The sequence below is a fragment of the Miscanthus floridulus genome, chromosome 8 (assembly GCF_019320115.1).
Source record: "Miscanthus floridulus cultivar M001 chromosome 8, ASM1932011v1, whole genome shotgun sequence".
NCBI lineage: Eukaryota > Viridiplantae > Streptophyta > Magnoliopsida > Poales > Poaceae > Miscanthus > Miscanthus floridulus.
This window is the reverse complement of record NC_089587.1, coordinates 75801973-75812990: the sequence shown is the minus strand read 5'-3', so window position 1 is coordinate 75812990 and position 11018 is coordinate 75801973. Positions and strand designations below refer to the sequence as shown.

The 11018-nt window shown below is 43.3% G+C and overlaps 3 pseudogenes; 1 reads left to right on the top strand and 2 right to left on the bottom strand.

Annotated features, from left to right (window-relative positions):
• Positions 1-2117: 2117 nt before the first annotated feature.
• LOC136472641 (bZIP transcription factor 2-like) lies at positions 2118-3176 on the top strand (annotated as a pseudogene).
• Positions 3177-5070: 1894 nt separating this feature from the next.
• On the bottom strand, positions 5071-7979 carry LOC136472639 (uncharacterized; annotated as a pseudogene).
• On the bottom strand, positions 6611-7398 carry LOC136472640 (uncharacterized; annotated as a pseudogene).
• Positions 7980-11018: the final 3039 nt, after the last annotated feature.

Sequence of the window (11018 nt, the reverse complement as noted above, 5' to 3'; positions counted from 1 at the left end):
TTTTTTTCTCCTTCAAAAAATCCAACGGGCACATTCCAGTTGACTTTTTAAGTCAATTACTTTTGTTGTGCTTGTTTATATTTTTTATGATTCATTTGTGAAATTGAATTATATATAGATATATGCAAAAAAATCGCTACTAAGATACGTTCATACAAAATAGTAAACCGCCCAAATTTAACAGTAATGCAGTCTGCACAGGGCAAGCACACGAAAAGCAGTGTGACTATCAATGACATTTGATTTTAAAACTTCACCAGGCATGTTCTAGATGATTTTACTAAGTCAGCTCAGTTTTAGGGTTGGTTCTTATATTATCCGTGGATTATGTACCGTAAATACTTCTTTCGTGAATTACAATATTGTAGTTATCCACATTTTTTTCTTCTCCCAAAAAGATATGTGTTCTATAATTTAACTCGTATCTTTTCACAAAATAACGAGATCCAACAGCAAAATCTGAATAACACCACCCTTTTAATTTAATACCTTACTCCACACACAAATATAGTTATATACATACACAGAACAGCTATGATGTCGTTTTACATTTTGGTCAGTCAAACTCCTTTTAACTTTGACCATCAGTCCAAAAAAACAATTAGATTTTTTTGAAACACAATATAGACGTAGAACCTCACGTACATACACATACACTCATCTATCCCTATGAGCACCTTTACAAAGATTAGACCAGCATATCTTAAGATTAACGAAGCCACCGCATGTGTCTCACCAACAAGGAATGCGTCAAATACCACTTAGATAGGCAAGTTCTACCATAAGTAACCTAATTAAATGAGCTACGGTCAATTCGTATTCATAGTCATAGAGTAACCACTCCCTTTATACATTTGAACTGGAGTGAGTATATATTATTTTTTAATCCCTATTATCCATTTCGAGTGTGACCTAACAATGTTTATAGGAGAGTGGGTCCGTTGAATGGACAAGCACCTCAATCAGCGAAAAGCTTCATGGCCCCCTGCCCTTCTGCCTTTCAGCCTTTGCACAAAGCGACCACTTGGATGGCGTCACCACCTTCTTCTTCCCATCATACAAATCCAATTGCTGGCAGTCCCAGCCACAAATAATGCAACGTTGCTCGCAACTTTTATTTGTGGACAAATGGTCATTGCTTCCCATACGACTCCCGGCCGCTACAATGAACAAGGACAGAACGCCACGTCCGATTACCTAGCTTTGATGTCACTTTATATGCCAGTCGATCACCCTATATATATAAATGTACCTGTAATTAACAACAAATGTATAGTGCAAAGTAAGAATTACTTCATATATAATGGTTAGGCTGCTGAATTGATGTGTTTGTGCGTAGTGCAAAAGTACAATCCGACGCCGTTTTCTTCCCCAAGTAGCTCCACTAACGTTGTTATATATTTTAGCGTCACAGTGCCTATCAACAAGCAAGCAAGCAAGCCAGGCAGCCAGCAAGTGGCTGTCTCTTGTGAATTTCACACCACTCCCAGACGAAAAAGATTTCTGCATAAATTATTAGGTCATGCATGCAGCATGCATTAATCTATACTCGACAAGTTAAAAGTGGTGGTAACCGAAAGCGAGAGAATACGAAAAGCCAGCCGGATCGGAGGTTTGGCATGAATATATCCAGAGTTAATTTTGCCTGAGATGAGCTTGGCTGGCTCAAGTCAAGTCATATGCACAAATATAAAAATAGAAAATTCATCCAAATATTTTCTTTGGAAGACAGGATAAGAAGCGATCTATAGGAGAAGGATCTACAAATTTAAAACAGATGGGAGTACTTCTTGGAGAGGCCAATTGCCTAGCCTCAAAAGCTCGATCACTAGCGATATGCCTATACTTGCATGCAAGCTACCAAACTACTGGATCGACAAGATTCTCAAAACTAAAAGAGAAAATGATTAAAATATAAATTCCACACACTAGCTTAATATAATATGGTGGACAAAACCGAAGTCTTCTCTCTCAGTCTCAGATAGGAATATGAGATGGGATAGAGAGAACACAACTCACACACACAGAGATTATTTCTCTCTCTTAGGTAAGCAAGCAAAAGCTACTGTGTGCCTCACTATAAAAGGCCCTCACCAACCCAGGCCTTCTTCTCCAGAGCACCAAGAGAGGAAGCCAACAAGCCACAGCTAGCTAGCTGGCTCTTCGATCCACCATTCACAAGCAAGCAAGCAAGCACTAGCAAGGAAGAAGAGAGCAAGACAAGAAGAGCAATATGTACCACCATTTCCATGGCGAGGTGGCCAGCCTCCGCTTCCTGTCCCCTCCGAGCAGCCTCCTTCGCCGCGCACCAGCACCACCACATGAACATGGCCTTGCCGCCTCCGGACTACTTCCCGGCGCCGTCCATGGAGCCGGAGTCAGCTTTCCAGGACGATGCTACTCTACTAGCCATCATCGACGGCGGCGGCGACGCGGCTTGCTTTGAGCTTGACACCATCGTCCGGGAAGCCGCAGCGCACCTCACCGGCAACAATGGGTCGCCCAGCTTGTCGGGCTCGGGCTCCGACGGCGCGGGCAGCGGCGGCTACCAGGTGGACGCTGTGGCGATGACGGCGGCTGGCCGACGACGAGCGCCGGCGTCGGCGGATGGTGTCGAACCGGGAGTCGGCGCGGCGGTCGCGCATGCGCAAGCAGCGGCAGCTCAGCGAGCTGTGGGCGCGGGTCACGCACCTCCGCGGTGCCAACCGCCGCCTCCTCGACGAGCTCAACCGCGCGCTCAGGAGCTGCGCCGACGCTCGCCGCGAGAGCGCGCGCCTCAGGGACGAGAAGGCCGAGCTGGCCAAGAAGCTCGACCAGCTGCTGCTGCAGGCGGTCGCGGAGAAGGGCGCCGCTGCCGGCGCCTCGACCTCGAGCAATCACAGTTGCTCATCGGAGGCGGAGCCATGCAACAACACCACCAGCAGCACCTGAATGATCGAACGCATTATCCGACCCAATTTTTACTCAAGAGGATAATTATATATCGATAATAAGAACATGTGTGATTAAGCAAGGATAATTAATTTAAGGAGAGATGCACGGAGGCATGCACCTCCAACCGATTCAATATTTCTACCAGTTTTGTTTTTGTTTTATAGAGTTATTATATTAGTATTTTGGTATTTGTTAACTTAAGGATAAGTTAACGTGGATATCATGGTATTACTATTTTTCGAGTTGCAACTTGCAAACCTGTTAATGCAGTAATGGGACCCTATTTGATAGAGCTGTCAAAAAGAAAGAAAGAAAATGCTTGCCTGAGGAGCCATACAAACGAAGAAAAAGCACGGTCAAAATAAATTGGTCTTATCTAGTTTTTGCGTTCCAGTAAAAACAAGAGTTTTGTGAGAAGAAGCGTAACCAGAAAAGGTTGAAAGAAATGTGTTGTTTGTTTTCTTGTTCCAGTTTATATTAGCAATAAGCTGTACCAAAAAGGCGAGGCTTCCCGATTTTACTGTGTTCCGGGTAGGCCAGTACAAGTCCGGCATTTCACACAAAACCGTAAAACTCCAAGGCATGCAGGTACAAGAAGACTTGTCATAATTCAGAGCAACTGATTAGTGATGACACGGCTCCAACTTATATGTACTAATTGTTTATATGCTGAATTTCCTTAGTGTCAGTTAAGCTAGTAGCTTCTGGTATTCTATTTCAGTACAGCAGAAGCAGAGCCTGGTCATGCTGTATCAGTATCAAGTATCAGACAAGTTTCAGCATATGTATGTATCAAACAATCTTGGTATATGAATATTGTAGCATCAAGATCTTGAACTGAACCGAACCAACAACATCCCATTCATTGAGATGCTTATCGCACAGGATTCCAGGGAACCTTGAGTAAAAATTCGGTAACATGCATGCATGTGATGCAACACAAATATCTACGCCTTTTCGGTATATAATTCCAACAAATGAATGAAAATCGGACAATATTTATAAAAGGCAGGCCTGGTGCGGTGGTAAGAGTTGTCTCACTAAGTCAACTGGTCGCGGGTTTAAAGCAGCCTCTCCGTATATTTTGCGGGGGAAAGACTTGCCTCGGTTTTTCCCTTCTCCAGGCTCTCCTCATGTGGGAGCCTCCGACACTGGGTCTGCCCTTTATTTATCCAAAGGGGATAAAGGACTGCTCGTTCATATAATAAGGAAACATAAATAAGCATGCCTTTATTTATTCTCACGCAAATGATGTTAGAGCCTCTGAAAGCGAGTAGACACAAGAACTTCTCTTGGAGGCATGGCTTATGAGCTCATATACACAGTTTTCAGCTGCGAAAAATGTGCATGAACTCCAGGCACAGGCATTTCACAGTCAAATGTAGATAAGGGTTATGGCTAGGAACTCTTGACAGAGCAACAACCCACATAAAATCCAGTTGACCAGAAACGAGGAAAAATATAGATATCAACTGAAAATTGTGTGGCTGAGGATAGGAACGGCCCCTGTGCACGAGCACTGAGATTCAGAGCAGAACAGATCTAGACCCTGAGGCCGCATTGCGAGTGCAAGTGCGGCATCAGCTCTGTCCAAGGGTACGTGTGAACACGGGGGGGTCAAAGGCAGCCACCAGCGTGAGATGCTCACATCACAGGGCCCAAGCAACAGTGAACAAAAGGGCTGGAGGCTGGGCACTGGCTCACACCAGGCGCCGGTGGAAGAAGCACCAATGCAGCATCCACCATGCCATGTCTCAGTGGTGGCCATGGAGCTTTCCTTATAGCAGGAAGAAACAACTGGAAAGTACAAGAGGGCTGAGCACTTCAACAAACTGTCCCTCCCAGTCCCAGGAGGCGTCTTACCTGCAACAGCACAGTTGCATGAAGATAAGAGTAGCTGATGCAGTTCAGGTGTGTTCATCCATCTGCTGCTCATCATGATTCCAAGGGGGCACTTCGAGATTGCAAGCTGTAGCTTGGCATCGATGTTGCAGATGCATTGCAATAATTGGCATCAGAGTGCTAGGATGTTGGTACTGCAAACAGGATATTAGGAGACAAGATGCTAGTGCCCTACAAATTACATCATTTCAGAAGAAAAGGAATCAGAAAATATGCAAAGATCATGGATATGACACCCGTATCAGGTAAAAAGTTGAAACATCCCTGTGGAGGAATAATATCAATATCAGTGTGCTTCCATAGATATAGGCAATGGATCTCAGTATACCTGTAAACATGTCTACAAAACGAAAATTTGCCTTTGGTTCAAAACTGTATAAGGTTAACTTGGTCCCGTTAAAAATATACAAGCTCCAGGTCACTGATTTTAAGGATAACAGATAGAAGTTAGTGATGCAAACTACTGGGTTCTTATCCGTTGGGTGGTCATGATAGATAGTTGCCACATGCCAGGAGTTAGATATTTCTTCAGCTAAATGAGGTGCTTAATCATTTGACATGGCTTCACCAGCCAGAGATGGAGAAATGTCCTTCTCAGTTGAGCTCTTTTCTTGGCAAAAATTTGCTGGATCTGCAAACAACCTTGTAAACGGCCACCTGAAAGAAAAAAAACAAATGGTTGCTGCAGTGAAACTTCAGATCAGTACTCCAAGAAGCAAATTAAGAGAACACCACCTGCTTAGCCGGATGGTCTTGGACCCTATAACAATTTCTTCAAACGCGTATCCTGTTCACAGCATGGTAAAAACAGTAAAGAGAATCAGAATTACACATATGATTGCATTGGCAGTATAGACCTTCCACTTGCAGTCAACTGATCAGTCAGTTTAAAAAGAAAAAAAGAGAGAAAAAACAAGTTGGCTATCAAACTTCTTGTCTTTTTTGTACAAAGCACGGAAGGCAATCATAAATTCATTTCTTATGAAACTACAATATAACATAATGGTAAGGCATCGGGTTATTCATCAGCTAATAATGTGTGATCCATAGACTCATGCTATGATTATTCAGAATTTTGCAGTACTATTAGGCTTGGCCACTAAGGAAATACTGGATTTCAGTCTGCATATCATTAGTGTGTCAAGTTGTCAACTTACATTTCAGATTAGGAGAGTGGCATTTTTACATGTACTTGTTGGTAATTGCACCATAAACGCCTTCAAATGTGCCTCAAGATTGATGCAAACATTTGAAATTCAAACCAAAAAATACATACTGTATTCAACTGATTGTAAATTGAAATGTCATTCCTCAACTGTCTCCTTATCACTTGGCTCCCTTTGGCTTCTCTATACAGTATGAACTAGCCTTGGAAACAATGGATTTGAAGACTCCAGAAGATATTTTACTCATACCTAGTGAAATTTAGTGCTAACACATTTCATTTTAATTCATTAAGTTGACTTCTTGATTCGAGAGTAGCGCATCCAGAAATACGATGAACTACATATCAACAGCAAATGCTGGATAACATAACTGACAGATTATATTGTCTGAAACAAAATAAGTGAAACAAATGTTCATCTTAATTTACCAGGCCATTCAGTTCTTACAAATTACCTTTTTCAAAAGTCTTGTTGGAAAAATATTTGGCCTTCAACCGTGCTGCAAGCTTACCCTGATATTTTTGGGTTTTCTCTACATGCTCCAGGGTCTTTAGCTCCCTACGCAGAGTAATAGAAGAAAATTTGGAGTAAACTTTCATGGTTTTCACAGTGACCAAGGAACAGCTTAATTTGACAAGTAGAATACACAATTCACAACTAAAGGCATTAGATAAAAATGAGGTTGTAAAAAAATGTAACAAGTTTGAAAAGATGCATTATCAATAACCATCACTAAGTAGGGGTCTACTATTTTTTCGATGAAAGCAAGGATCCATTGTCAATTTGTTAGGAAGAAAAATGGAGCAGAAGAAGACTTTAAAAGTTGAAAAATATGAATTGGGATGCCTTCCATGGGCTAAAAGCTTATTTTGTAGTCCCAGACAAACTAACACGATTTTTGACATAAACACAGGTTGCAGTAAAGGTATTCTTGTTTTGTACTATTGACAACTTGTGTAGCCATATGAACTCGCAGAGATGTATTCACTGCAATGTGCTGTTAAAGTTAACTGTCAAACCAGAAAGACCAAGCAATCCTCACATTACTATTGAAAAACAGAAATTATGTTGTCAACAGTTCCAAAACTGCTAGAACTCACTACTCATTAGTCAAAGCTTGCCACGGCCAGTTCATCCATGGTAGAAGAAAAGATTGCTATTCCAGCAGGAATGTTGGATAGGAAATACGAATACGGCTGCATCTCATAGAAATATCTTTTTTTCTTCTTTTTAACGAACCACACAAGACATCTGACAGAAACGTCCTGGTCTTGGTCTCTTGGTCGACACATTGCCACATTGGTCCTGGACACATGCAATGTAGTTTGCCAAACTCTGAGCTACAAAGAAAAGCCAACAAGAAACTGCAAGACCTAAATCATCTCAAAGTATTCATGTACGTTAGGGATTATTCTTGTTAGTTGGCAGTATCAATTATTCACCCACAATTGGGCACACGAGTGCATACAAAGAAGCCCACGTATGTGTCAGCAGTACTGTTGCCGTGGAGCGTGGATAATTCTACTCGCTGAAAAAGTTGCAGGAAACCGTTCTAGCAAGACTAGACAACAACATTCGGAAATGCGCTTAATTCGTGAACCCGGAACCAGTTAGGCTGTTAGGCAGTTCCCGATGTAGCTGCACAAGTCCTGGGCGACAATTGCACAAACACAGAGCACGAGAGAGGGGGAGCAAGTGAGAGGGCCTTACGAGTAGTAGTCCGCAGACGGAAGCCGAGCCGTGGCCTCCGCCTCCTTCGCGGGCGGAGATCGGGAACCCTAGGTGATGAGGTCAGGTGAGCTGAGCCTGAGCGCGAGCTGAGTGGAGAACAGGGCCCGAGAGCGAGCGACAGAGAGGGAGGGAAGTGGTACCTCCACGGGTCCACGCTCCGGCGCCACGGTGGAGACCGTGCCCTGCAGTCGCTCGCTGCGGCGGCGGCGGCGGTCCGGCAGCGGGAGGCCACGGGGAGGACGCCATTTGGAAAAGGGAATGCTGCTGACCGATGACCAATGAAAGCGGACCTTGTCAATCTTTCTCTTATAAAGGCACAAAATATACGTAGCACTTCACTTCGGAGTATTACAAGTATCAGCGCGCGTTTAGTTCCCATATCCAAATTCTCAAAAAGTGCTATAGTACCTATACATATAAATCGTGCGATACAGTGCATGAAGCATTAAATAGTAGACGAAAAAAACTAATTACACAGTTTGGTTAGGAAATTGCGAGACGAACGTTTTGAGCCTAATTAGTCCATGATTGAACACTAATTGCCAAATAAAAACGAATGTGCTACAGTAGCTCCGAATTCCAAATTTCAGGCAACTAAACACGCGCTCATATTTATTTCCACGGGAAAGGTGTAGTATGACTAAGACAGATGATTATATAATCTTCTAGTGAATTGGCTTATGAACGATTATCGCCCTATTCGTTTGAGCTAGTTTGGCTTATAAGTCATGACTAAAAGTACTATTGCCTGGTTTAGTATGAGAGAAAAATACATTTGTTGACTGATAAGCCATGACTTATAAGCCAGATACGAACAAACGAACGGACTATATAACAGGGTTAAAGGGATGTAAATACTAACAACTAAAATAATAAAAAGAAAAGACACGACAATGGTCACAAAGTAAATGAAGATAAATTCAGCATGTTCGCTCGTTGGTTTCAGCTAGGACTTATCAGCCAGCCAATAGTATTTTTCTCTCACAATAAACCAGCACTAATCGGGTTTATCAACCCAGAAACCAACCAACGAACAGACTGATTAAGTACTATCTTAACTTAAATTCAACCTACCAATTATCTAGCAAGAACTCAAAGCACCACGAGCCCTATGATTTAATAACTAGCCCTAACGTGATGAAATATAAAGGATGGACATGGATGTCACCACATGCCACCTACCACAATCTAGCTATCCGGAGAACTAGCCACAACCCAAGATACCCTATAGTCTAAGCACCACGCTTACACTAAGTGATACTACTCTAACCTTACACAAAGATCAGAGCACCAACTAGTGACGAGGATCCCATATATCGGAAACTTACTAACTAAACAACATATGATCGAAATATTTACAACACAACTATACTCTAATGCAAGTAAGTAAATGCTAAAAATAAGACAAGTACTAAAGAAAATATATTGAAAGAAAAAGTAGTTTACAAAGAGCTTATAGAAAATCTACAAGACTTCTCCAAGCCCCTAGCTCTTCACTTCTTCACCCTCACTCTCACTACTAGCCTAAAACTTAGACTAAAGAGAAAGATACTCAATGGGGCACCTTATAACTACGGTGAAAACCTCTATTTATAGCACCTAGAAGATGGGGGTATTTGTAGGCAGTTAGAGAGGTGATGTGAAATGTTCTAGTATGGCTAGAGGAGAGTGAATAGTCTATTTAAAAATCTACTAAAACCACTAGAGCAATTTGATTAGTAAAACAAACGGCGAAAGACAAACTTGCTCTAGCTCTACAATGGTTGTAAGCCACCTACCCAACAATTCTAGTAGCTGATCACTAGGCACACAAGAAGCTGAGTTGCAACTCACTAAGAGCTCTTAAACTTGCTATACTAAAGAGCTCCACTAGATAAACTTAAGCTACAAAGCAAGCTCTCAATTCTAGTTACACTAAAGAGCTTGCTACAGCTAGTTTGCAGAAAACTAAAGAAGTGAGCACGGTGATTATACCGCCGCGTCGAGGAATGAACTAATCACAAGATGTAGATAATCCAATCACCGGGAGAATACCAATGGGCAAGAGACAAGCAATTTTTCTCCTGAGGTTCACGTGCTTGTCCGCACGCTAGTCCCCGTTGTGTTGACCAATACTTGGTGATTCGGCGGCTAAGAGGTGTTGCATGAACCTCGTCCACACAATTGGATACCGCAAGAACCTACCCACAAGTAAGGTAACTCAATGACACAAGCAATTTACTAGAGCTACCTTACGGCGCTTCGCCAGGGAAGGTGCAAGACCCCTCACAATCACCGGAGCCGGCCACAAATAATCACCAACACGTGTCGAAGCTCCTCCGCTGCTCTAAGCCATCTAGGTGGCGGCAACCACCAAGAGAAACAAGAAAGGCGACATATCAAGTGCAAACCAACTAACCTGTGTAAACTTGAAAACTACCAATCAGGACCACTAAATGCTGATTCAATGGATGGGGTGAGAGGTAGGATTTTTTTGTGCTTAAGCACCCCACCCGCTGGCCTTTTTACGCTTAAGCCCCCTCACCCCATCCTATTGGATCAACATCTAATGGTCTTAATTGGTAGTTTTCAAGTTTACACAAGTTAGTTGGTTTGCACCTGATATGTTGCCAACAAGAAATTCACAGCCATAACTATCTCCTAAGTGCCACTAGATGCAATCACACCCAATCTCACTATGATGATGAATCAATGATGGAGATGAGTGGAATATGTTTTCTTAGGCTCACAATGATGTCAAGTATATCAAAGTGCCAAGAGAGTGAGCCCCAAGCCGGTACCTTCCTATTTATAGAGCCCCAAGACTCAAAGAGCCGTTGGGCACTCTTGGGCTGACCGAACGCACTGACCGGACGTGCCCCTACAGTCTGGTCGACTAGCGTCTGATCGCCCATAGCCGACCATGTGTCCCTAGTTTCAATCTACGCTGCCAGATCTCAACGGTCACTAGCCGAACGCTAGAACACTCAAGTCACGACCGGACGCGCCGCTTCAATGCACCTAATGCGGTAACACGCGGCGTCCGATCAGTTTCTAGAGACAATCTAGAGCTAGAAAATAGCGACCAAACGTGTTAGGTCAACGTCGACCTGATGCGCCCCAGCATCCGGTCCTCACACTTCTCTACCACGTGCTCGCCCGAGGCTGACGTCAACGTACGTCAGCACGCACCTGATGCGACCCCTACGCAGTCCGATCGCATGAACTCGCCGCCTTTCAAGAAGTGACCGGACGCGCCGATCGAGCCTAGGGCCAGCGTCCAGTCGTTCTCCTCCATTCTCGGCC